Genomic DNA, 25,698 nt, shown 5'->3' on the forward strand with positions numbered 1-25,698 from the left:
ACTGGGCAAGGGAACTTGGCGCAGCGCCACCGCATGCAAGGCGCGAGAGAGACAGAGCACCGCGCCGGCCGGCGGAGCGAGAGAGAGGGACGGAGTGAATGCAGTTGGCTGGAGCTTTTACATCTCGACGCGAAGGTCACGGACCAGTGGCAGTGGAGCGGGCCACTTCCTAGATACCCGACAACGCTGTGTAATAAATTAATAATAATACGCGGTCGCGCTAGTGCATTTGTTGTCTCTGGCGGATCATCGCGCTAGTTCAACAGTATCAGGAGCAATGCGCGAGTTGTTAATAGTCGATCCCGATTCCATGACCGCTGCATTGCCGCTGGCGCTCCGCGCACGCGACCTGCGTGCATGCGTCATTCTCTCTCTCTCTCTCTCTCCCCCCCCCCCCTCTCTCTCTCCCTGTTTCACCTGTACTCGTCGCGGCCGTGCTCGGCAATACAGCAGTATGTGCGAAAAAAAAGACCGTAAACTTCCCAAGAAATGCACCCGTGAGAAAAAAAGATACGGAATATCGTTTCATATCGTTTCAACTCTCATTCTTTACGAATGAGACTAACTTTGCTGTTGTAGCTGAAACCAGTGGGCCTTTAAATCGGATCAGGAGAATTTTGATTAGACTCAATTTGAAGAATTTTTACGTTACCAACATGCCTCCTCGATACGCAACGAAGACACGAAAACGTTGTACGGAGCAAAAAGTTCGATTAATATTGAGCCCCGAGGTATTTTGGTTAACTGAAGTTTTCGGTCAGGGAAACCGTATAATTCAGCTCAGCTAAGAGATATTCGGTTCATATTATGACCCAGAACTTCGCTTACCTGAACCGAAAAAGTTCGATGATGAATATGAACCAGTAGCGATTCTCGAGAGTTGGTAAAGATGTTTTTTTCTCATTTAAATTCATTAAAAATATCGATTTTGGTTGAGGCAAGCTGCCTCACTAAGAACCGATTGTTTAAAACACGTTTAAATAGAGGTAAAACAGTGTTACCAGCTCTAGAATCGCTACTGGTTCATACTCATCATCGAACTTTTTCGGTTCAGGTAAGCGAAGGTCTGGGTCATAATATGAACCGAGTATCTGTTAGCTGAGCTGAATCACGGTTTCCCTGACCGAAAACTTCAGTTAACCAAAAAACCTCGGGGCTCAATATTAATTGAACTTTTTGCTCCGTACAACGTTTTCGTGTCTTCGTTGCGTATCGAGGAAGCATGGTGGTAACGTAAAAAGTCTTCAAATTGAGTCTAATCAAAATTCTACTGATCCGATTTAAAGGCCCACTGACCCTGGTAAAAATTGGCGATAAGAGCTGCGTTTCAAAATACCATAGGAATTCTTATAGCCGACTAAAGAAGGCTACAGAAAATCACATAGCTGGCTGTAGAATGCGGAGAAAATCATACGGCCGGGCTATACGAAGCGATAACAAATTATGCAGCCGGGCTATAGTTCCTATCGCCGGGCTTTACACCTTATCGCCTGACTGTTGCTTTTTCGCCATCGATTATAAAAGGCTATAAGAAATTGTGTAGAAATTCGTGTGCTTTGGAAATCATGAAGTTTGATACGGAACCACCTTAATATTTACAAGAGGCACATTATATTTTCCTTTAATACATTTTTTTTTCATCAATTAAAATGAGAATAATCCATACAGGATGTGCAAACATTTCAAAATCATGAGTTGAATAACGCTGACTCCGCCAGATTAAATATTAGAGCCTAACACAAAGCGGAGCGGCGACGCACTGGCGCCTACAAACCCAACAGGGATTCTTCACGCATTGCGCAACGCGTGAAGTATCCTTGTTAGGTTGTTAGGCGCCAATGCGCGTTTCGCGCTGGCTGCCGCACCGCAGCGTGCCACGGCGCTTGAAACAACTATTTCACGCCATGATGTGAAAGGATCGCACGTATACTTTATCCCGTACTCACTATTTACTTAAAATTTTCAACTAACAATAAGCAGTGAATAACTTAAAAATATGTTTTTTAGTCTTCAATCCGCACCGTAAAAAATTGAGTCCTATTACCCATAACTTAACTACTTCTCTATCTTAAATATTATAGAACTAGTAGCAAAACGTAAAGCTCCCAGTTCACAATGAATATCTTCCCTGATTGATACGATGCCATCTTAATCAAAAGAGGAGAGGGCGTTGGTTTTTTCTCTAGATTGATTACACTTCCAGCGACGTTCGGATCTGTTTGTTTCCTAATAATAGATCCGCGGTAAGCCTATGGGCTGCGAATCGTAAGGTAGGCAGTTATGTTCTTTACACAGGACGGATTATCAAAGTTTGTTGATTGAAGACTTTTGCCCGATTCGTAAACTTTGGGCGCTCCATCAACGTGATAACGCGGCGAAAGATATTTGTCCGCCAATGTTCGAACAAAGTATAGAAAACTCGGCAAACAAGGTGTGTTTGAAGAGCGTATCATCAGTCAACAAACAGGTCTCAGAAGTTAAATTTACGTGAAAGAAGAATAAAAGATATTGAGAGTGCGACTGTGGAGTGTGACGCACACTTAACCAAAGTCGGGTTTTTTATGATCAGAGATCGCAGTCCAAAAGCAGACTGAAATCACAAAGTTCATTTTTGGATGTTTTCCCCGATCTGATTTTAATTTGACTTAAAAATTCCACCCATTGGCGGATCCAGCAAATCGGTAACATTGTTTTTATCCAGTCAAACCTATGGAAATGTATCGAATCTTTGAGGGACCAGGTGCTCCGACAAGAATCGATTATTTGACATAGTTTTTAATGGAGGGAATCCGGTGTTGCCAAATTGCTGGATCCGCCTCTGTTAGGCCACGAGTTGCTGTATTCTCTTCGAGATCCATTTTTCCAAAGGAAAATCCACGAAAATCGATAATTTAAGTGATAACCCATGACGTCAGATATTACAGAATTAATCGGTTTTGCATAGTGCTGACAGCTTTGCTCATTTCTTCGTAATTTTTTGTTCAACGTAGGAACTTTTAGTACGCATTTACAACCTCAAGTGTGCCTACTTTTTCATCGTGCATTTTCTCAAATAACCTTTTTCCCCCCGTTTTTTTCATTTTTAATGAGGTGACGACAGTGACTTTAAGGCTGATAACCACATTAAAGGTGCCGCGTTTCTACAATGGGTCTATTGCACGCACGAGACACAACCGCACGCGTGAATAGGTTTGCTAGGGGTAAAATGGGATAAAAATCACAATGGTTGCATTAAAAAGGTCTGAAATCCATTTCTCCTTGCACAATCTCTGTGGTTTGCAACACGTGTATTCAAATTTCCCGCGTCTAAGGGCAGTTTTCTAGTCACTGGAAACGAGCAAATGACAACTTGAAGGCCTAAATACACACAGCGATTAATCGCCGCGATTGAAAGACGGAAGCCAATGGAGAGCCTTGATTTCGATCCATTGACGTCGATATATCGAAATCAAGGCTCTCCATTGGCTTTCGTCTTTCAATCGCGGCGATTAATTGCCGTGTGTATCTAGGCCTTAAGGCTGCCTTGGTGGTTGCCGGTAAATGACGATTCGTTATAATTTTTGGTATAAATAATATTTTTGGTATAATTTTTGGCAAAGGTATAATTTTTGCGATATATAATCTTTAGCTTAACCTATTTTTGATATCAACAATCATACTTTATATTCAAACATAAAAATTCGGTGGGAGAGTTGGCTTAAGGTTACGTGACTTAGTCCATAAAACAGCTGCACTTCAATGTTTTTAAACGAAGGGAAAAGCGAAAAGAGACCATGCCCCCTCGCATCAGACTTCGCATCATAATAAGCATTTTCATCTCCCAACGACCTCTATTATACACCAGTCTCCAGGTAAAAGATCAACACTTTCCCCTCCTCAGCGCCGCCATGGCGAAACGGACCCTTAATGAACGTTTCCTTGATTTTCATTACATTCCTGTCTACGAAGTTCCTTGCATCTACCGACGCAAAACTTCGCTAGAGAGTAAAAAATAGGGCAAAATTGATTATCGAGGCTTTTCATTGATTTAAATTGATTCTTTTCTGAAAGTCCGGAAAATTCCAAGGAGAATCATTCGCTGCCCTATATTTATCTGGCCAGTCCCATAGATTAGATACTCTTGAATGAAAGCCATATGAATGACCTAGTAGGTATCGTGCCATCTAAGAAGGGGAAAAATTCGCAGCAAATTGTGCACAACGGTGAAAGTTAAATGTCGCTCCCGAAAACTGTCCATTCTTGAACATTTCGTTTCATTATTGCTCAAAGAAATGTTAGGGTCATAAGCCATTCTTATTTACTGTCTCATTTTTTTCTGCCTTGTTTTACATGTTATTTAACGTTGAAAAGATACGCTCAAATTTCAATTGTTTTAGAAAAAGCCATACTTTGAGGCTTAGAACGTTTATATTGCATTAAAGGACCGAAAAGTTTCACATTTTTGTTCATTGGTTGCTTCTTAAAAACTGAGCATCATGCGCCAAAACCAGTTCCTCTCACCAAACATTTCTGGCTGAATTCAATTTTTTTTTTCTGGTTTATTTCTTTCAGAGTTGGGCACTTTTCGAAACAAGTGATTCAATTTGACACCAGCTCATTATATTTCTCAAGTAGATTGAAAGGCTTAAAATTATGCTTATGTACTGTAAACAATCTGGAAGATCATAACATATTACTAACGTCTTTTTTTGGTTTTTGATACTCTTCACAATCGCACAAGTGTTTTATAATACGGATACTATAGAATAAGAAGATAAGATATAGCAACCATTGGGTGGAACAGAAACCATTGGCCCTTTTTTCACCTCTTTTCTCTGTAAAAAAGAGGCCGTATCTTTTCAGAGAATTTGATGCAGTTCTGAATTGAGGTTTTGCTCGTGAGTCTACCTGGGCTGCCAATAAATCACGCAGCGCGAGGCGCGGCGCACTGTGATGTTTTGCCTCGAAAAAAATGAGCAAATTCATAGCCAGACACAAAAAATTTCTCGGAAAATATGTTTTTATAAAATTTCTCATGGGAGATTCCACGAGATTTTCCGAGAATTCCCGGCATTGCGCACGTAATGAAAAGTCATACTTTAAAACTTTCTACACGTAAATTACAGACGGCACGGCCTGTTAAGTGAACGTGGAGTTGATAATTTTCGAGATCACAATAAGATGTTGAAAAAGCTCGTTTTTTCTCTTCTTTTGGATCCGTCCGAGAATGACGTCAAATCTTTTTCCCCGAGTTTTTTGACGTCCCTCCGCCCTTCCCTCCCAGCATGACAGGACGTCCTTTCTCTTTCTCCCCAACCCTTCTATATGGGGGTTTGTCGTGCAAACCTAGACCCCTTCCCGCTTAAATGCTTTCTGTCATTTACAGACCATATCCTTTTCAAATTTGTATGCACTTGTTAAGTTTTGCACAATTTTGACAGAAATATATCAATGAGCATCATTGATCATTATGAACGTAAACCTAGATAAAAACAGGTCTTAATCAATAAAATTTCAGTCATCAATTCCAATTTCTAAAATATTAAAAACAATATACTCAAAAATACCTCGCCAAAAATTTAAATTTGATATCCCTAAAATCTCTAACAATTAAAATTTGTCTCCAAAATTATTATAAATGTTAAAAACAATTTACTTAACTGTTGCCAAGTATTGTCTCGCTCTAGATTAGTAACAATCCTACAACTTTAGATTCTAATCGAGGAAAGGATAATTCACATTTTGCTCATGCATTTGACAGCATGATTGATTTTATGATGTATCTTCGATTTACCTTGGTCATTAGAATACCTATATAGCGAGAGTATAGGCAGATGTGAAACTCCGAAAATTCATCAGGCCTTCACCGCACTGAAAAAAAAACCGCTTTCCAGCCACAGTGGAAACGAGAGGTAGATTTCGACTAATCGTTTCTGTGAAAACAATTGCGCCTAATGAGCCTGACAGGTCGGAAAATCGTCCCCCTCGAACTTGAGATTTTTCTGATAAGGGGTGGTCTTAGAGGGTAGGTGAAGATAGGTTGTTTTGAAGGCCACGATGAGACGAGTTTTTTGACGTATCACCGACTAAGATCGGACGAGTTTGAAAAATCATCCCCCTTTGGACTTGAGATTTTCCGGATAAGGGGTGGTTTTAGAGGGTAGGTGAATATAGGTTGTTTTGAAGGCCACGACGAGACGAGTTTTTTGACGTATCACCGACTAAGATCGGACGAGTTTGAAAAATCATCCCCCTTTGGACTTGAGATTTTCCGGATAAGGGGTGGTTTTAGAGGGTAGGTGAATATAGGTTGTTTTGAAGGCCACGACGAGACGAGTTTTTTGACGTATCACCGACTAAGATCGGACGAGTTTGAAAATCATCCGGACGTGAAAAATCATCCCCCATTAGATTTGAGATTTTCCGGATAAGGGGTGGTTTTAGAGGGTAGGTGAATATAGGTTGTTTTGAAGGCCACGACGAGACGAGTTTTTTGACGTATCACCGACCAAGATCGGACGAGTTTGAAAAATCATCCCCCTTTGGACTTGAGATTTTCCGGATAAGGGGTGGTTTTAGAGGGTAGGTGAATATAGGTTGTTTTGAAGGCCACGACGAGACGAGTTTTTGACGTATCACCGACTAAGATCGGACGAGTTTGAAAAATCATCCCCTTTTGGACTTGAGATTTTCCGGATAAGGGGTGGATCGATTTTCACGAAAAAGGAAACTTGATCTAGACCTCATAGCAGTGAAGAACCATGCTTAGTTTCGTTTTGATCGTATGGATAGTTCCGGAAAAAAACGGTCGCAAAGGTTCGTTAGATCCCAGTTATATATATATAAATATATATATATATATCGTACTTTTTTTATGACCTACATTTTTCAACTCAGGGCTTCAGGATCGATGCTCTTTGAGCGAAAATTCCCGAAAATTACGATGTCGTACCGTCTGCAATAGGTAGATATTTCTTCGAAATCTACCTAAAATGGTATGCTGTTTTAGCACCTAGGATGTCAAAAATGTGTCTGGTGATCCTAAGATGCTGCCTTGATTGCCCACGCAGTTGAATTTGCATTTATAGGGTGTGAAGTTAACTACGGGGGCAGCAAAGGTAGCATCTTGAGATCACCAGACACATTTTTGACATCCTAGGTGCTAAAACAGCATATCATTTTTTTCAGTGCGATGCCTTCGCGAATAAAGTTAGGGCCCAGAAATGCAATCAACCTATGAAGTTCATTCATCCAGAGCGATTTACTAATACAACTGTTAGGAACCGTCGTATATAAAGCACGTATCTGACTTATTTTTTGCATAAAGTTACTAATTGTTTGCGGAAGAACGCTCATTTATGTACATTCTTGGCCATCTTGGTTAAAATTGGAATCTGCAGTCATTGCAGACTGGCGGTGAAATTTTGTGTGTCAGAAGTTGGAGGAAGAATGGCTGCACCTTTAGGCTCTAAGCCCTCCATGAAGTGATCTGTCCATACTCTCGCTATGTAGATACTCTAATAGTCATCACATATTTTGGTCAGTTTTTTTCCCTTTTCTTTTGTAAAAATAGGTACCCAGTTGTCAGCTACTTAAACTTTAGACATTCCATTTCCAGGAGTGTGCGATTTCTGTTCGCAAAAAATGGCGTCCTATTGTGCGACGCCGGTTCAAACAATGTGAATGATTCTCCAAACGCGGAACATGTTTTAACAACAAATTGACGGAAAACACAAAAACACCTACGGATGACACACTTCGGCCAAATTACATAATGCGCGCAGAACGCGCACCGCTGCATTGCTGCGGGCGCGCTTCCTCCACCAATAAAAAACGCGTTCGTTGTATTTTTGATACATTTTGGCAACCCTTCATGCTACTTGAAGCTGACTGATTTAGTTTAGGGCCGTTTTAATCACCGGCTGATACATTTAAGGTCTGGTCAAAATTTATCCGGTAAGAACTTGCAAAGTTTTAATTGGAGATCAAAGTTTTTCACCTGGAATGTTTAATTGTTGATTAAAAACTGTCATTCGGCCCGTAAAATTTACTGTTTTATCTCCAGAAGTGGCATTTTAAATTTTGTCTCGTCAAGACGTGATACAACCAGGCCGTAGTCCAATACATCCAACACGGCCTTTCCATTGCATAAGTCTGAACTTTTAAGGCAATTTCTCATCCGAGGAGCCGACATTTTGGGACGATTATAGAGACCGCGTTTTTCAAAAATGCCCAAATTTTCGTTCTCAAACTGTCGGCCGCTGCCAAAGGGTCAAATTTTGAATTTATTGATGTTATTTGCACTGAATGATTAAAAATTAACCCTGCTGAGCTGCGATATCCATCAAGATCTATCGATATCCAAATTCCCAATTTTTCGTTCTCAATCTGCCGGCTGCTGCCAAAGGGTCGAATTTTGAATTTATGGATGTCATTTGCACTGAATGATTCAAAATTAACCCTGCTGAGCTGCGATATCCATCGAGATCTATCGATATCCAAATTCCCAATTTTTCGTTCTCAAACTGTCGGCTGCTGCCAAAGGGTCAAATTTTGAATAAAAGGATGTCATTTGCACTGAATGATTCAAAATTAACCCTGCTGAGCTGCGATATCCATCGAGATCCATCGATATCCATCTGCTTTAACCATCGAGATATGGTTAAAGTGCGAAACCGCGTATCTCCATTGCGATGTTTCAAATTTACAATCCTATTTTATTTTTTCGAACAGAAAGAACCCAAATTTATAGCGTGAAAACACTGAATTTTCTGCCAAAAGAGAAGAAAACTCAGGGCAATTTTCAAGAAATTGTGTTGACCAGTTTCGCGTGGAAAAAATAAAGAAAGAAAAAACAAGTGCTCGAACGAGCTTTTTCCCTCTGTATTGAGATTTTCGGCTTTATGCTGAATTTTTAACGCGCGTTGGCAAAAAACTCCAACATACAAAAAATAAAGCTTGACATGAAGTCTGCAACGACGTCATAATCGGAGATACGTGGTCCCGCACTTTAGCCATCGATCTCCCCCCCCCCCCCCCCCCAACCGTCGTTTCCCGAACGGAGGAACGTAACTCTATTCCAAGGTTCCAAAGTTGACGCAGATAAATCATTTTTTCACAGGAACGTACCTGTGAAATTGTTGTTAAAAACGTTTCTGATTTTTACACAAAAGCAAAAATAAATCGATGAAATCTATGGTCGGAAATTCCCAAGATTTTCCCAGTAAAAATGCAATTTCCCAGAGGAGATTTGGCAACTTTAAAATGCAGCAACGTTCTTTCATGAGTGGAACGACGAATCTTAAGGCATACTTTGCCTAGCTCCATTATAAACCCATTAAAGATGCTTAATTTCATACTTACCCACAGTTATGTAAAAAAATAAAATAAAATAAATAAATAAATGAAAATAAAAAGAATCGCATTTCCATTTTGTTTCAGAGCCAGTGAAGCTCCAACACCCACTTGGCTTTCATCACTCTCACCTCTGAGTCGGTCTCACGAGAGACACAAAAGGTCGTGACAACGAAGGAGCAGAAATTAAAAGTGAAGTCTTCGAGTCACATGAGCGGAGAGAACAAATGATGTCAGCACCTCGAAAGGAAGAGGGCGCGGAATGAGGAAGGATCGCCATCGATTCAAATTTTGAACCCTTGGTGACGAAAAAGCGTAACACCATGTCCACCCGAATCGCAGGAAGAACGGAGCTGTATAATCCACACGGTTTATTTGAAAGTTCGGTTACGCTCTTTTGTGAGCGAAGCGACGAATATTGGCCGGTCACAAGCTCGGGCCCAGGCGCAACCGATGCGATTAATAACGAAGATAACTTATGACAACGTGCTGTACAACCATACTAAGGAAAAACATCGTGTAAGCTTTCCGACGCCTGACAGATTTCTTTGAAGAAAATACAAATTTTCAGTAGAACGTGTGAATATTTAGCGTTCAGCTGATAGGAAGTGCTTTTCTATTTCTGTTTTCAATCTGCCTCGACAGTTGAGGGGATTGACGAACACAGCGCATAAGTGCAGTTTTTGCATAAATTGAGGTATTCATGATTTCAAGTAAAACTAGTTTCAATGCTTATTCTGAGAAAAATTCGCTCCCAAATTCCACTTTTTAAGCATCAAAAATTCACTTTGAACTTTCTTTCCACCATAAGGATCTATGTAATTTCGAAACTTTAAGCAAGAAATTTCTCGCAAAAATGTACCTGTGCAATTTTTATCCAAATTGTCTGATTTTTTCATGAGATCTGAGGCAAAATCAGTGACATTTTCAGTCAGAAATGACCAAGATTATCCTGATTACTTTACGATTTGCGAGAGAAAATTTGGCAACATTGAAATGGAGTTACGCTCTTTCGTGAGGGAAACGACTAAATCTGATGTGCTTGTTTAAAAATTTGGAGGGATATTCTGCCATGCTAAGGAAAAACGCCGTATGAACCTTCAGGCGTTGCCAAATTTTCTTCGATAAAACACGAATTCCCTGGTAAACGTATGAATATTTTTCTTCCAAATTTTTAGATAACTTTATTTGCAATTACACCTACGGTTCCTGAAAATTTCAAGAAAACATATTCATAACTTTTCTCATAAATAAACATTTTATCAGAGGAAATTTGGCAACTCTCGAATGTTCATACGGCGTTCTTCCTTAGCACGGCAGTATTGTTTATAATTTTTCTCAAGAACAAACCACCAAGAGAACGTTTGGCAACGTATGAATGTTCATACGATGTTTTTCCTTTGTGTGGCGGTATATCAGGGACCGGCATCGAAACTGTGTGAAATAATGAAGTGAAAGTATAAAGTTTTTCTCCGCCGGTCGCTCCGAATATTGAAATGACATCGAGTGCGCTCCCGATTCATGTGTTTTGATTCAAATCATCGCCGATGCGATGAGCGGGTAGCGACGTCCATTCCGGACAAGTGTGTTATCTGATGGGTCTTGAGCTCCGTAAGGTCGCTTACATTCCAGAGCTCATCAGATGAGTGACATGTTTCGTTTTTATATCGACCGATTCAATTGAAAAGCACACGCTTTCGTGGACTGCGCGCTCAGCTCCCAGGTGCAAGCGTATGCTTTGCACGCATGATCACTGGTAGGGCCGTCGTGAGGGAAAAATGAAACAGTAAAGCTAACCTCTTTCAATCTTCCTTAAGGGTTGATGGTACTACGGGGGGAACGTAAAGCGTTTTGGAAAAGGGCTGCTGATGGACCCTCTATGAATTATCATACTTGATGTTTGGTTCATTTCAGTTTGTAACTTAAGTTCTTTATTTTTGAACCTTTATAAACTCTTACAAAACGTTGATATTCTTGTTATACAGGACACCCTTTATTGATTAAAGCTGAACTATTAAACTGACTATTTTACGAGGATGATATAGAATTCTACACTTTGATGAAGCATCGATTAGGCTTGATGTCCAGTTTGTGACTTTAGCCGGAACTGGATAAAAAATCTCATCAAGTTTGATACTTTTTGACGAGTATCTCGTCAAGTTTAGCACTTTGATAACATGGGACCGATAGGTTAGAAGGAAATATACAAGTTCGGTGAAGGTAGATAAAAAATCGATGAAATGATGAGCGTAATGAAAACATAGTCAAGGGTTTAAATTACTTCATAAATATATGTTATTTGAGAAATGTGGATACAATTTGACGAATCATGGTTAGCTAAAATAAAACTTATGGAAAATTCAGTCGGAGACTGTACACATCAGTAAAAATGACGGCAGTTTTGGAAGGTCACATCCAGCATAAACTACTTGTATTTATTCAGATCCAATTCCATACTACTCGTATGTACTCGAACCGAAAGCTTTATCATACGTAACCAAAAGTACAACTTTTCAAACTGCATTCGTGTGCACCTCAATTACTCTTATTCAAATGCAATCCAGCATTCTGAGAATGTATCAATGAGAGGAAAAAGGTGAATGAATAGACACCTATAACTGTGTCATTCTGGGGACTTGAGTTCAGACGTGTTTTTCCTCCTCAATTTTTTTTACGATTACCATAAATTAAAAAAAGCAACGGGTTGGTTGAACGGACCAAGCGGTCAACTTTCATTTTCGCGACAAGACAGAGAGAGACAGAGGCTGCTAGACAAATATTCCAGTGTTTCGTCTGAAGTAGGGGGACTCGAGAACCGTATAAGTGCTAAAGATATTTGATCACGAATTCTTTGTTCTTGTATTCGGTTATGTCACAATCGGGCAGGGATGCATATTCAATCAGCGATTATTCATTTACAGTTGCACAAATTGGGCCGCCTGGAATAAATTAATGCACGTGCTACAAGGCATATCCTTAGAGTTCACGTACAGTTATGCAACGGTAAGTCCAGAACAGTTTCATTCCGTTCCCGCTAAAATCAAGTGTTGATCTTAACGCGATAAAAAATTCACAAAGTTTCCTTGTTTTTAGAACCAAGGATCGGTCGAAAAGTAGAAATTAGAAGCACTGAAAAAAAAAAACACATTGTATCTAGGGTCCAGACTCTTGAAAACATTGACAAGAAAAAATACTCTTGATTCAATCGATTTGTGCTTGAATCAAAACGAAATCCGCCTAAATTAAGAGGCTTGGTTCTTGATTTAAGCTAGATTCTGATTGAATCAAGAGTACTTTTTCTTGTCGATGTTTTTAAGAGTCTGGACTCTAGATCCAATGTGTTTTTTTTTTTCCCAGTGTGGTTTTATGCAGTTTTTCTACCATAAGCTAATAATAATACAAATAATAATTTGTGTCTATGGATTTTTCATTTTTATTCTCTTTTTCTTACAGGTTTCTTTTGTATGATTTTATCAGCAGTAACAGTTTTCATCCTCACTGTAAGTTGCGGCCCGCAACATATCAATGTGACAAAAATTCACCTGGGTCCAACCGATTGTGATCCTGAAAGGAATACCATTCATTGGTAATGTATTAAAGACGCAGTTTCATTCAAGTGGTAAGACTTAATTTAGAGTATTTGCCCGTGCTTGTGTTGCAACTCCAAAGAGCTACCGCATCTCTAGGAACCCTGAATATTGCACCATCGAGGTGCTCTTTTAATTAATTTTGGATTCAAATAAAACCTCTTCCCTTTGAATCCAGAGTATTGTTCGTGCTTCCTTCTTCTCGCCTAGCAGCACTTCAATATTATGCATTTGTAAAACATTCTCCCTTCCGTGAACAAAATTACAAAATACATATGACTGTGTTAAAATTGGAGCATAAAAAAATGTTCTATCCCCCTTTTCGGACCAAAAATTACCATTCGGTGGTACAAAATGCATGAACAAGTCACTCTGAGGTAAAATTGTATGAAAGGAGCAAAATTAAAAGACCGCGCAGAATAAGTACATTAAGGCTGGGTATATGTACGTGCCGATGTGTATCGAAAAAATGCAAGATCGAAGTGCTATTTTACATCTAGATTCTAAAGCTAGAAAATCTACAGAACTCATTCATAACGGTAAGAGATGACGCAGAGTGACATTCAACTAACGTGTAACAAGCGAACGATAAAATTATATATTCTCTGTTGGCATATTTTCCATAAGCCGATAGAATCAAACTCCCATTGCCTTACAATGTGGTTAATTCTATTTTATGGAAATCATTATTTGGTACGTCATTATATGGTGGTAGTTGTGGTAAAATGCCGCGATTGCTATCATTCCATGCGAACAAAGAAGCTAACTACCCACAACCCACAACTATCACGTTCGCTACCCGCTGTTGGACCAACTTAAAGCGCCTTCAAATTGAGCGCATGCATCCTGCAGCACTCTCGTTCTAATCTGAGGTTCTGAGGACGCGGAGCGGAGACTGATACTGACCTGACAGTGTCGCTGATATTGCTGTTTTGACCTATGAGCTCCATTTTCATTCGACAACGATGTGTCTAGATTGTTATCACACACTTTCAAGATCTCTGTGATGAAATGTGTGTAATATTTCTTTTTTGCGAAGCTGTTAGGGTCAAAACCGGAGAATCGTCTAAAATATGAAACTGAAATATATTTTTTCGGCATTGCGCCTTCCTTAAGTACTCCATACTCATCCCAATCAGCGGGCCGATTATTGAAATTGATAGACAAAGCGATAGACAAAGAAGACATAGGGGGTATGGAGCTATCCTATTGGTTGACATGGATAGTTCCCATAGACTAAGGGAGAAAATGATAGACTAACTGTCGGGTCCCTCGGGGTTGCCGTTACTTAGTCTATTACCTACCTCCTTTGTCCATTGCAACCACCCGCTTCCACCAATAGGATCCCTCCATATCTCTTTTGTCCTCTTTGTCTATAGCTTTGTCTATTAATTTCAATAATCGGCCCGCAGTCACGTAGATGGTGTCATCTCATTGTTTGGATCCGAATCGATTCAATCAACGCCCGGCTCAGCGGAGGATCCCTGCAGTGACGTCACCGCTGAAAATGTCTACAGGAAACTTTTCGTACTCTTACGCAACTTAGGTTAAAAAAAAGAGAGCCGAGAGTCATCGGAAGAGAAGCACGGGAGGAGAGGGAGAGGGGCGACAGAATAATTGGAAGTGAATGCGTACACAAAGCAAAACAATCGATACCTGCTTATAGTAAACGCAGGATTGCCGCTCCAAGTACCATATAAATAGTATCCAGTCCGTGGATTCGTGTTTAATTTGTTAGAGCTAGCAGCATAGCAGTGCGCTTTGTGCCTTGCCGCTATCCATCATTGTTGCCAGGATTTCTTCCTTCTTCGGAGAACTAGGCGTGAATCGAGAATATTTTTGGACGAGATTTGGCGGTGTTCCTGCCGGTGCGCCTCCAAATTCTCTTTTTGATGGATCTACTCACTTTCCCTTTCGATACCTTGCGGGTCGCCGTGGAGGGGGCGAGGGGGGGGGGGGGGGTCTTAGTCCGATTCATTGATACGGCGGCCGTACGGGGAATAAATTGCCATCCGACGCGCGACCGACGCACAATGGATCGAATCGATTAGAAAGGTCGGACATGAAATTTTTGACTGAAACTACGAATTTTGATGTTTATTTTAAATTTTAAAGGGTGCTTATTGAAGAAAATCTCACGAGAAAACCAATGGAACTACTTTCAGAACCTCAAAGTTTTGTATTAACGAAGTTTCAAGCGTCTAATGTTTCCAAATTTTGTCCGACCTCTCCTATTGACTCGAACCACTGTGCGACGCCGAGACGACCGGAAGACGGCCCGGCCCGCGAGCAGCCAAGTATGATCGTCCAAAATCCGAAAATTTTCGGCGGATGTAATTTAAATGAAAAGACTCATAATCCAGTGTCCGGGGGCTCCGTCTGATATTGTACCGTGGGCTTTTTCCCCTTCGTAATTTATTTCCTCTCTTTTTCGCGTCGATTATTTTAAATATTAAACATGGAAGGATTTAAACAAATTCAGCCGAACTACACCAGAGGTTGCCTTGTTTCGTCTCATTTTCTCAATTTTTCTAGTAAAAAAAATAAAACTGGGGAACGCTCGGACTTTGAATTTGGTGAGTGTATTCTCTAAGCTCCACGGGAAATCCACAGAAAGTTTAGTAAAAACAGGAAAATTTGGCAACGTGAAATGCAGCTAGGCTAATACTTGTAGGGCGTGTGCACATCTGGCGATTTTCCGAGTTGGCAGCACTGTTTTGCTCCATTTAAACCCATCAAAAATATCGATTTTAGGCGAAGCAAGCTACCTTACCAAAAATCGATGTTAATTAGTCATTGCTATTGTCATCGAGTCATTTTTACTACATTTCAGAAACGATGGCTGATGATTCCAATGTAAACATTAAAAAATATTAGACGTAAAATCAAGTTTAAATTGTATTATTTGTGATTATCGAGGTGTTGTTTATTATATTTGACATTAACGCATCAGAAATCTAATATGACGAAATAAACAAGAGTAATTTTAATTACAAGAAACATTTGAATGCGTTCGATCACCCCGGCGAAAATACTGTAAATGCTAAGAGGTTAAGGTATTCTTGTATTAATATTAAACATTGATTGAAAATCAAAAATCATATTCATTAAATTAGTTGATACTTCTGAAACCGGTCTAGCTTATGTCCCGTTTCGTTTCTTCGTTTGGCTCCTTTCTGCTAAACTTGATCTAGATATTCTAGAGAGCCTAGATCGATTTGCACGTTTTCGGGCATCCAGACAGGCCAAGTCAGCCCATCAGCGGATAGCCACGCCAATTTCGAGTCAAAAATACATAGTCACTGCCAAAAAGAAAGAAAAAAACGGGGGGCCAGGCATTGGTTCATATTGTCATTCAAACCTGTTGCTCTGCTACCGAGAGCACACACACATCCGTGCGAACACCGGTCAAGTGAACAAGTGATGCAACAGGTGCCTTCCTTATATAATGAACGAGCAGGACAAGTGACCAAAAACTGGGTCTTGACTTGAAGCACATACGTTCAAATTCTCTTGATTCGAGCCGACGGGCACCATGAAACAGATTTATGACCCCTAATTTGGACACGTTCAAATCGGAAGGAGCTATATACATTGTGACATGAGCCCTGTCATACATGCATTCTTATGGGTCTCAAGGCTCATGTCGGAATGGATTTAGCTTCTTTTGATTTAAATGCGCGCATTTCATCCTGTTTCTTTTACAGATATATCACTTACGGTGCTCTCATACGCGACGAGGATACATAGGATATTATGATGAAAGCATAGCTTTTTTGGGGGGTTCATGATTTGATTTTCAGGAAGCACACGTATTGAGAAAAGTGATCAGAATGTTTTCAATCAAAATTTTTTGATCGGGCTCTTAAACACTTTGGTTGACTAGCAGATAGGCTTTACAAGTGAAAACCATTCACTGAAAAAAAATAATCTTAAATTTGCCGCCAAGAAGTATTTCTTCTTAAATCAAGAATTTTGCTGGTTAATATAAACTACTGTTTTGCTTAAACCAAGCATCATTTTTCTTGTATCAAGAAAAATTCAGCTTAAAGCAAGATAAAAAAATTCTTAATGGCAAATTCAAGAATCATGGCTTCAAGAGCCAAGCTACTTTTTTTTCAGTGAAAAAAAAAAGAAAACTTGATTATTGATAGTCCTCCTTTGTTCACAACTTCTAAAATCTCAACAGAGGTCGTGACTGGAAATGCATGTCTCCAGCGGAAGTAGAGTGCAAGGAGTAGGACTATATACAAAAAAGAAACAAATAAGAAGCTTTTAGCCGATTTTCTCTTTAATAATATCTAAACTCAGGCCATGCTGAGATGGTATGCAAGAGAATATTTATTTAATAAGAAAATAATGTATCATTAAGGAGAAAATTGGCTATAAGTTCAATGTTTGTTTTTTTCATTGTGAGTAGCCGAAAACCTAATAATTTTGTACTGTTTGTCAAGGCCGGATTAAGGGGGTGGCCACATGGCGACAAATCTAGGGGGCGGCAAATTTTGCAATTTTTTTAAATGTAGGTATAAAAAAAATCGGATTTAGAAAAAAAAATTACAAACGAAAAAAGGCGACAAAATCTCTCATTTCTTGAGGGTATAGTAATTTCTAATTTTGTTATCTCTCAGTGATACATGTGATAGCACCTTTAATAAGTCGAGTTGAGAGAGAAACCAAACACGCAATTTGGCCTGGAACGGCGCGACTTGGAGAGAAATGATGACGAGGAATTGAGATGAAAAGGAGAAGCCTCGGCGCGGCAATCGATCGGCATGTAGCGCCTACAAGACTGTACGAATACTTCTCGCATTGCATCAAAGATAGTGCGGTCAGCGTGAGACGGATAGCGCCACAAGAATGCATGAATACTTTACGCATTGCGTCAAACACAGTGCGTTCAGCAGCGGTCGGCGTGAAAATCATAGCACCTGCAAGACTGTCGGAATACTTCACGCATTGCGTCAAACACAGTGCGGTTTGCGCGGCGCGGCGGCGCGGCGGAAGTTAAAATCATCAAACCACATTTATGTTGGTTCTTTCATAATTTCATCGTTCATTTCTTATGAATGGAAGGCCTTGTCCACAAAGAGGTAGGTTTACAAAACTTAAATTTTGCGCAAAGTTCCGTGAAATTTTGTTAGTAGTGTTGACAGGGCTTTCCCAAAAAATTTGTCCAACAAGAGTAAACGCGTCTTATGCACCCTTCCCCCGCTGGCACGTTCACTTGATGGTTTTTATTGATGTTTCAAAACGAATGAGAAGGGGGCGGCAAAATACAGGCGGCTCATGGGCGGCAAGTAGGTAAATCCGGCCCTGCTGTTTGTACATAACTATCTAGAGAAATTTTTGTAACCGGAATGTGATTTTTCTGAACTTTTTATAGAGGACAACTTATGCAGCGAACTGAAATGAACGGGTAGAATGGCATCGTCGTCGCAGGCCGCACTGTGCCTGACTGTGCAGGCCAGGACAATAGTGGCCATGTTGCCGCGCTGATATTGATTTAAAGATATTTCATAATTACGCACAATACCCTGCCGTCTCGATACAGCACTCACTCTCAATAAGCAGAACAAAAAAAAACCATTCGAAGCTTTTAAAAAAGCCACAAATGAAGTCGGGATCAGTGGCACTGAGTGTATCGTAAAAAGCCATGCCTTGCGTTATTAAAAATGCCTTTTCATTGATATATTGCGTTATCAACCCCCCTCTTTTTAATTTTTTTTTAAAAAAATTGAGTTGAAAGTAATTTTGAGCGACACTGGTATTTTTTTTTAGTCTAGATATCACGGCTCAGACGGAAGATATTTTTTTTGAAGCACGAGCTGTAGACTATTTCCTGCATTTGAAACCTCCTTATAACTTTTTCTCTATTTTAATTCAATACTTGACCTCTTCCTGATTAACTCAGTCCAGTCCAACATCCCCAATACCTACCTAGTATCTTGAAATATCTTGCCCTCAAACCCCTTTGTCTCCTCTAGGAGGAATCCAATCAAGCACCTCTTTCAGTAACCTCTCTTCCGTCATCCTGATAACCTAACCATACCAGACAAACTGTTTGGCCATGACGTCAAATACGTCTAAACTTCATTTTAAAAATATCGTTATGATTGGTTATGACAATGTTGAACTAAGTATTCATATAGAACGCCATAATGTTCGTAATTTTCATCATAGTTTTTTCACATCGATGCAAGTTATCTGAAAAAGAGCAATTAACCTCTAGACATGGTGCGAATTTAAGTATTCTGAAAAAAGTTTCCTTATCAAAATTTCACTTAGAAACGTTTGTCGCGACGAAAATTACTAAAGTTGCCTCCAAAACAAGATATTAAACTTTTTCGATGCGTAAATTTAAACCTCTATGAAAAAAACAAAATTTTACACGAGTCAAATCGCGCGATGAACGTTAACGTAACGGTCTCTGATGTGGTATAAACATATGGCAACCTCAATTTCGGCGCTTTGGCTCGGCTGTTGCACGTTCAAAATTCTAAACAACACAAGGTGGAGAAGAAATACTGATCGATTATGAAGCCTGCCAAGACCCTCGTAGTGCGCGATTTGATTCAAGAAGAGTGTTGCTTTTCTTGTGAGCAGGAAGTACCCCGGAACCAGCGTAAACTAAAAACGTTGATATTTTCGTTAGGGGTTAATTTCGGTAATTTTTGTGGCGTACATCGTGTTCTACATGAATTTTTGGTCGGGAAACTCCTACGAGAATGGTTAAATTCGTACCTTGTCTAGTGGTCCATGAAAGACCGTTTTTGGGGAGTTTTACTCCCTTTTCCTGTACTTCTATATTTTTGTGCCAAGGAAAAACGCTTCATGAGCATTTGAGAGTTGCCAAATTTCCTTCCGTAAGGTATTTATTTTTGGGGGAAAATATGAATATTTTTCCTCGGTATTTTCAGGAATTTCAGAAAAAATTGCGGGCAAAATTTTCTGAAACGTCGGAAGAGAAATATTCATAAGTTCACCGGGAAATTCGTGTTTTTTCAAAGGAAATTCGGCAGCGCTTGGAGGCTCCTACGGCGTTTTTCCTTAGCAGGGCAGTATAGACCCTTGGTTTGGCGGCACAAGCCGACAATCCGGAGCGGACAAGACGGTGCGGCGCGGCGCGGCGGCGCACAGTGGATCGAGTTAATACAAGAGGTCGAACATGAAATTGGTAGCTATAATTTCAAATTTCAATGTTTATTTCGTCACGTCGTAAATTTCAAGGAGTGTTTCTGGAAGAAAATTTCACGATGAAACCAATGGAACCACTTTTAGATCCTGAAAATTTTGCGTAAATGAAGTTATAAGCGTTTAAAGTTTCCAAATTTTGTCCGACCTCTCCTATTGACTCGGTCCACCGTGCGGCGATGCGCGACGCGACTCGGTGGGACTCGTTGAACGGAGGAAAGTGGCACAGACGATTCGGCTGTGACGTCATGACCCCTTCTAAGTAGGCCGCTGCCACAGAGCCACGGAGCTCGAGAGCCGCGCTGCCATCGCTGAAAGTGAAACCGGAGTGAATTGCCTGTTGAATCATACGCCATAATAGCATAATAGCTTTTATATCATTCGGCGCCCATCACCATCCATCTCCCATGAATGCCCCGCTCTGCGCTCTACGCACCGAGCAAGACTCCAAGTTCAAAGTTCGAGAACAGAGCCCGCCCTCTTGCCGGTCCCTTCTTCCCGTCCTAATTGCTCCTTGCCTCCTCCATCCTGTCCCTCTTTCCGAAAAAAGCTCATGGCCGTGAGCATGCACAAAGAAAATTTCACGTTCGGATCTACGGCAACATTTAACGACTATTCTTGGGCGTGGGAGACCTAGGAGGATCCAAGGGGGGCATAGTGGGCGTACACCCCCCTCCCTCGTCGCTCGGAAAAGGTAGGGAAGAAAAAGGGAAGGAAGTGAAAAAAGGAGAAACGTAGAAAAGAAGAAAGAGGGACGCTTTTGGTGATTATTCATGATGAAATTGACTTAAAACTGCATGTTAGATGCGTTAAAATTTCGAAAATTTACAAGTGGAAGCCCCCCCCCCCCCGACCCCTCTTTCACCCCCTCACCCGTTCGAAGTGTCTGGATTCGCCTTTGTTTTGTGAGTAATTTTTTAAGACTCTGGAATTCTCGTTGTCTCGTGTATATTTTCGTTGTTGTAAGGATACCAGTCGAAAAGAGCGTATTCAGTGATGGAAATATACTCATTCATAGATGAAATAACTTTGGTTCACATGACACATCAAAGTGTCCGGTTCGGGTTACTTTAATTCTCTGTCAAAAGTATCGTTGATTTTGGGAACCAAAGTTTCAGTCAACTATTTTAAGATGCATAATTTGCACCGAAATATTTGATTATCTGAAACCAAAATTCGGTAACTACGATCGAAAATTTTGGTTACTTGGGTCGAAAACTGGGGTTTTCAGTAAAACCAGAGACTGGGTCTGTGTAACTAATATTTTTTTCTATGTAGTCAGGATTTTCAATCGGTTCAAATGAAGTAATCAGCGTAGTCATTCCTTAGATATTTCCTGCAGGAGGTTAGAATAAGGGTGGCGCATAAGGAGCGGCTGCCATCGCAACAAAGTTTCTAAAATGTGAGGAAAGAAAAAATGTCGTGGGTGAAGAGGAAAGGAAAGATGGAAAGTAGCCACAATTACTAAATTTACGAAGAATCACGAAAGCTAATTGAAAACACAGTCATCCTATTGTATGGCTTGACTGAACCAATGCAAAATGTGCGATTCTGTTGATAGATATCGTCCACTTATATCTCGCCTTCAATTTTGCCGCATTGGCAAAAAACATACAGAAGATCGCGAATAGTTATCTATTTGGGAAACACACATATCTACCGCTCCAGACGGCCATACCCCATACGCTTTGGTTGAGCCGATGAGGTTAGTTTTTAACCTACTGGTAAGTGGCTTTAATTTTGCTACATAGGCAACACACATACCGGAGGGCACGATATTCGAAAAAAATCTAGTGTCTTCTTCCATAAACTTTTCTGAACACATCTTTTGATACTCTGAAATTTGGATAACTTTTGATCATGCGTAATATTGACAGATATCGTCTACTTGAAGTCCTCCTTCAAAAAACCATGCTATCCATGCTAGACTCAGGTTTTATAAAAGTTTTTCATGACAGTTATTGCCACTAAGGAAATTTACTTTCCAAAAAATAAAGTGGTATCATTAACCATAAATTGTATGTGAGTATAAATTGTTAAAATCCCCATCCCTATGCAAAAACACCATTGGTTCCCAAGTCTGGAACCAGCTAATCCTGATTTTATTCATAACTCCCCAAAATTATAATAATTATTTTGCTGGTTCGCACTGACGTTTTCGAGATGGATCCAATTCGGAATAAGGAAAAAAGGAAGTAAAATTAATGAGGGACGAAGCGGGTGATCAGTAGAAAGTTCGACGCTAATCGGGGCTGAGACGATTCATCGATTAGCCGACGCGGATACCGCACAAAAATGTTGTCCGTAATGATGCACGTGCCGGACTCCAGGTAAGTGCGACGGAACGTCTAATTTTGACCTCGTGCATTTTTCAGAATGGGATTCTCAGGCCGATGACGGCGGTCGCTGAGCTTGTTCGCTTCCATTCATTGGTCCCTCAAGCCGGATATCATATTTGCTTAAGTGTTGCCGCTTCTCTATGCTCCTTGATAGAGTGACTGATAAAATAGTCATCAAATGCGTATCAATGACTATTCGTTGTAATTCTTCCCTCGTTTTTTCTTTTTTTTTTTGAAAGAGAAACAACAAATTTGAATCATTTCATTAGATTTTTGGTGTATTTTCATTACTTATTTAAAAAAAAAAATTGTAACCCGAAGAAAAATTACGACTTTCCGTCTTAAAACAGAACAAAAATCCTTTCCAAGAGGACAAGGGAAGGTAAGGGTTCTGGGTTTTCCTGGTAAAAAAGGGGATTTTTTTTGGGTATATGAGAGTTTTTTCTGGAATTTTTTTGGGAAATTAACCTCTCTTAAATGCCTCGTGAAATTATTGTCGAACAAAATTCAGCAACATAAAAATTTTGGATTCAAATCACCAATAATCCTCGGAAAACATCTCAATTTGGTTTTCTCTTTTCCTGACGCATCAGACAATACAACGATAGAAAAAACTGGTTTTTAGCCATTTTTCTTGTGCAAATTTTCAAGGGGGATGGAGTGCCGGACGTCACATGATAGAGAAATAGGAGCCACTTTTACAGCGCTCTGGCAATCTGCGACACCTAACCGCCACAGCGCCCCTTCCTCCCATAGTCTTCTGGGGAGTTGGCACTCCCTCATATTCCATGTGAAACTCCCTGTCACCATCTTTTTACTGAGCATTCCCCTTGGCTCCTTCCAGGAGAAACCCAATGGAGATGTTGCATATGTGAGGAATTTGCGATTTGACTGTTGATTCTTGTGTAAAAGTTCGCGAGAAACACGATGGTGCCACTGGTTTTCTCTGGAATCAACTCCCAAGCTCAAAAGAAGCTCTCAAGTTGAGGCCGAAATGGAGGGGATATCCCACCCTGCCCTGAGAGTCCACCTCTACATCAAGACAAACTCTCCATGCAAAGATAGGGAGCAAATACATTAGCAGGGTTGCCGTGTTTTCAGTTTTGGAGTCCCCAAATAAAATGACAGCCCTGTCAATGTATTTGCTCCCTATCTTTGCATGGAGAGTTTGTTTTGATGTAGAGGTGGACTCTCAGGGTAGGGTGGGATATCCCCTCCATTTTGGCCTCAACTTGAGAGCTTTTTTTGAGCTTGGGAGTTGATTTCAGAAAAACCAGTGGCACCATCGTGTTTCTCACGAACTTTTACATACGAATCAATAGTCAAATCGCAAATTCCTCACACATGCAACATCTCCATTTAGCAACCTCTTTGGCATAGCCTTAATTGCTTCCGTCACTAGTCAAATGACATATTTCAAATTTCGGGGTGGGGGGTGGACAGGCCCACCTTGATGGATGATGATGATGTTCTCAGTTCATACTGACTGGTAATGAATATCCTACTCTACGATTTTTTACGCGTTTTTGCTACAAGGGTGATTTCAAATCGACACCCCTCAAATTCTGAACAATCAGAGCCACACGGCGACTAAAGTAGTCCACAAGCGAAAAGAGACCGACTCGTGGGGGGTTCCGAGAGACATTTCACGAGGGAATCTCGGGAAGCGACGGTGGTGGCGGCGAGGTGGGAAAATCGGATGACGCAACCGCAGATAAGAAATGAAACCAACGAAGAGCGTGCAGCCCGCGCTGAAGACGTGCGGAGGTAATAGTCCCCGGTCGGTCCACGAGGAGCACTGCCTCGGCCGGGGCGGCGCGGACCAGAAAATCACGGGATTTCCTCCGCGCGTGAGCTCCCAGCCGAAGACGTCTGGACTCGGGACTGTGGGATGGACACCGACTCGAAGGGGGGGATCGGTAATGACGATGACTGCCCCGATGATGATGATCGTGCTGACAATGAAGTCGCTGATTGTGATGACGATGATAATGATATCACGTTAGTTGGCCCGACTGGCACAAGTGGTGGGTGGGTAATTTTGTGTGAGAAGTGAAAGTTGGCGTGCTAGATTTCTCCTCCTCTGCCCGTCCCGGGCCCGTCTTAGCAGCGTTGCCGCTCCGTGCGCAATTTTACACGTATTATTTCTACTCCGTTGAAGAGGAACGTCGTGTGAGCTTTCTGGTGTTGCTAAATATCCTCCGACAAATTACGATTATTCAGGAATTTTTTTTAATATTTTTCCCCAAAATGTCTAATGGCCGATTGTAAGACCTCCGGTCAGGTGCTTGTCAAAGTGGTAGTTTGGAGCTGACCAGAGTTTGACCAGAGGTAGGTGTGTATGACTCCCGCTTTTCCTCAGGTCAAGTCCCGGTCAGCCTATGTTCTTGCTCGCAAACCAGTGGTTAGACTGATTAGCAGATTGACTACTGGTCAGAGTCTGACCACTGGTTTGGTGATCAGAGGGCGACAAGAGATCTTACAAACGGTCCTAACTAATTTTCTTCACAGTTCAAATTTCATTTACTCAAAGAGTATTCATACATTTTCTTTAAGCAAAGTATTTTTTCAGAAGAAATTTGGCAACATCAGCGTGTTCATACAGTGTTTTTCCTTAGCACGGTAGTATTCCACACTGAAATTCCAAACTTTTATGTTCAATTTGGCGATCCTGCGGCGTCTTGGTGCTCAGATGCCGGCCAGGAGACCAACGGAGGACCCCACCAAACCCCTGTCACCGATTTTGCTGTTGAATTACTTGGACTATCACTGGATATCCTTGTTGAAGAATGGTGTCTGGCAACAGGGGGGATACCCGATACCAAGACTTTGAGACTCAAACTACAATTCAGCAGCTTTAACCTAGATTCAAAGCCCCCACCTCGGTCCCCCCCCCCGGTGGGCCCGCAGCTCCCCCCGTAAGTTGTTTTTGTCCTCCTGCGAAGCTTTTTTTCAGCCCAGAGCGCGATTGCTGTTTGGAGCACTGAACAGGAAAAACTGAAAAATTTTACTTTTACTGAAGTTGAAAGTGAATAAAAACCTTGTCATCACACAGGAACTTTTGTACGAATGTTTCCTGAAATTTCCTGCTGAAATCTCACGTATCAACGGCTGAAGTCAAATAATGTGTATCTATTGCAACGATTCGAATCTTCGATTAGGTGTTAATTCGTGAAAAAGGAAGGGACACAAATTTTCTCTTTGACAACCTAAGAAATCATACTCGTGTAGTTAGGCTTATGGTG

This window comes from Bemisia tabaci, chromosome 3 (genome assembly GCF_918797505.1).
Source record: "Bemisia tabaci chromosome 3, PGI_BMITA_v3".
Taxonomy (NCBI): Eukaryota; Metazoa; Arthropoda; class Insecta; order Hemiptera; family Aleyrodidae; genus Bemisia; species Bemisia tabaci.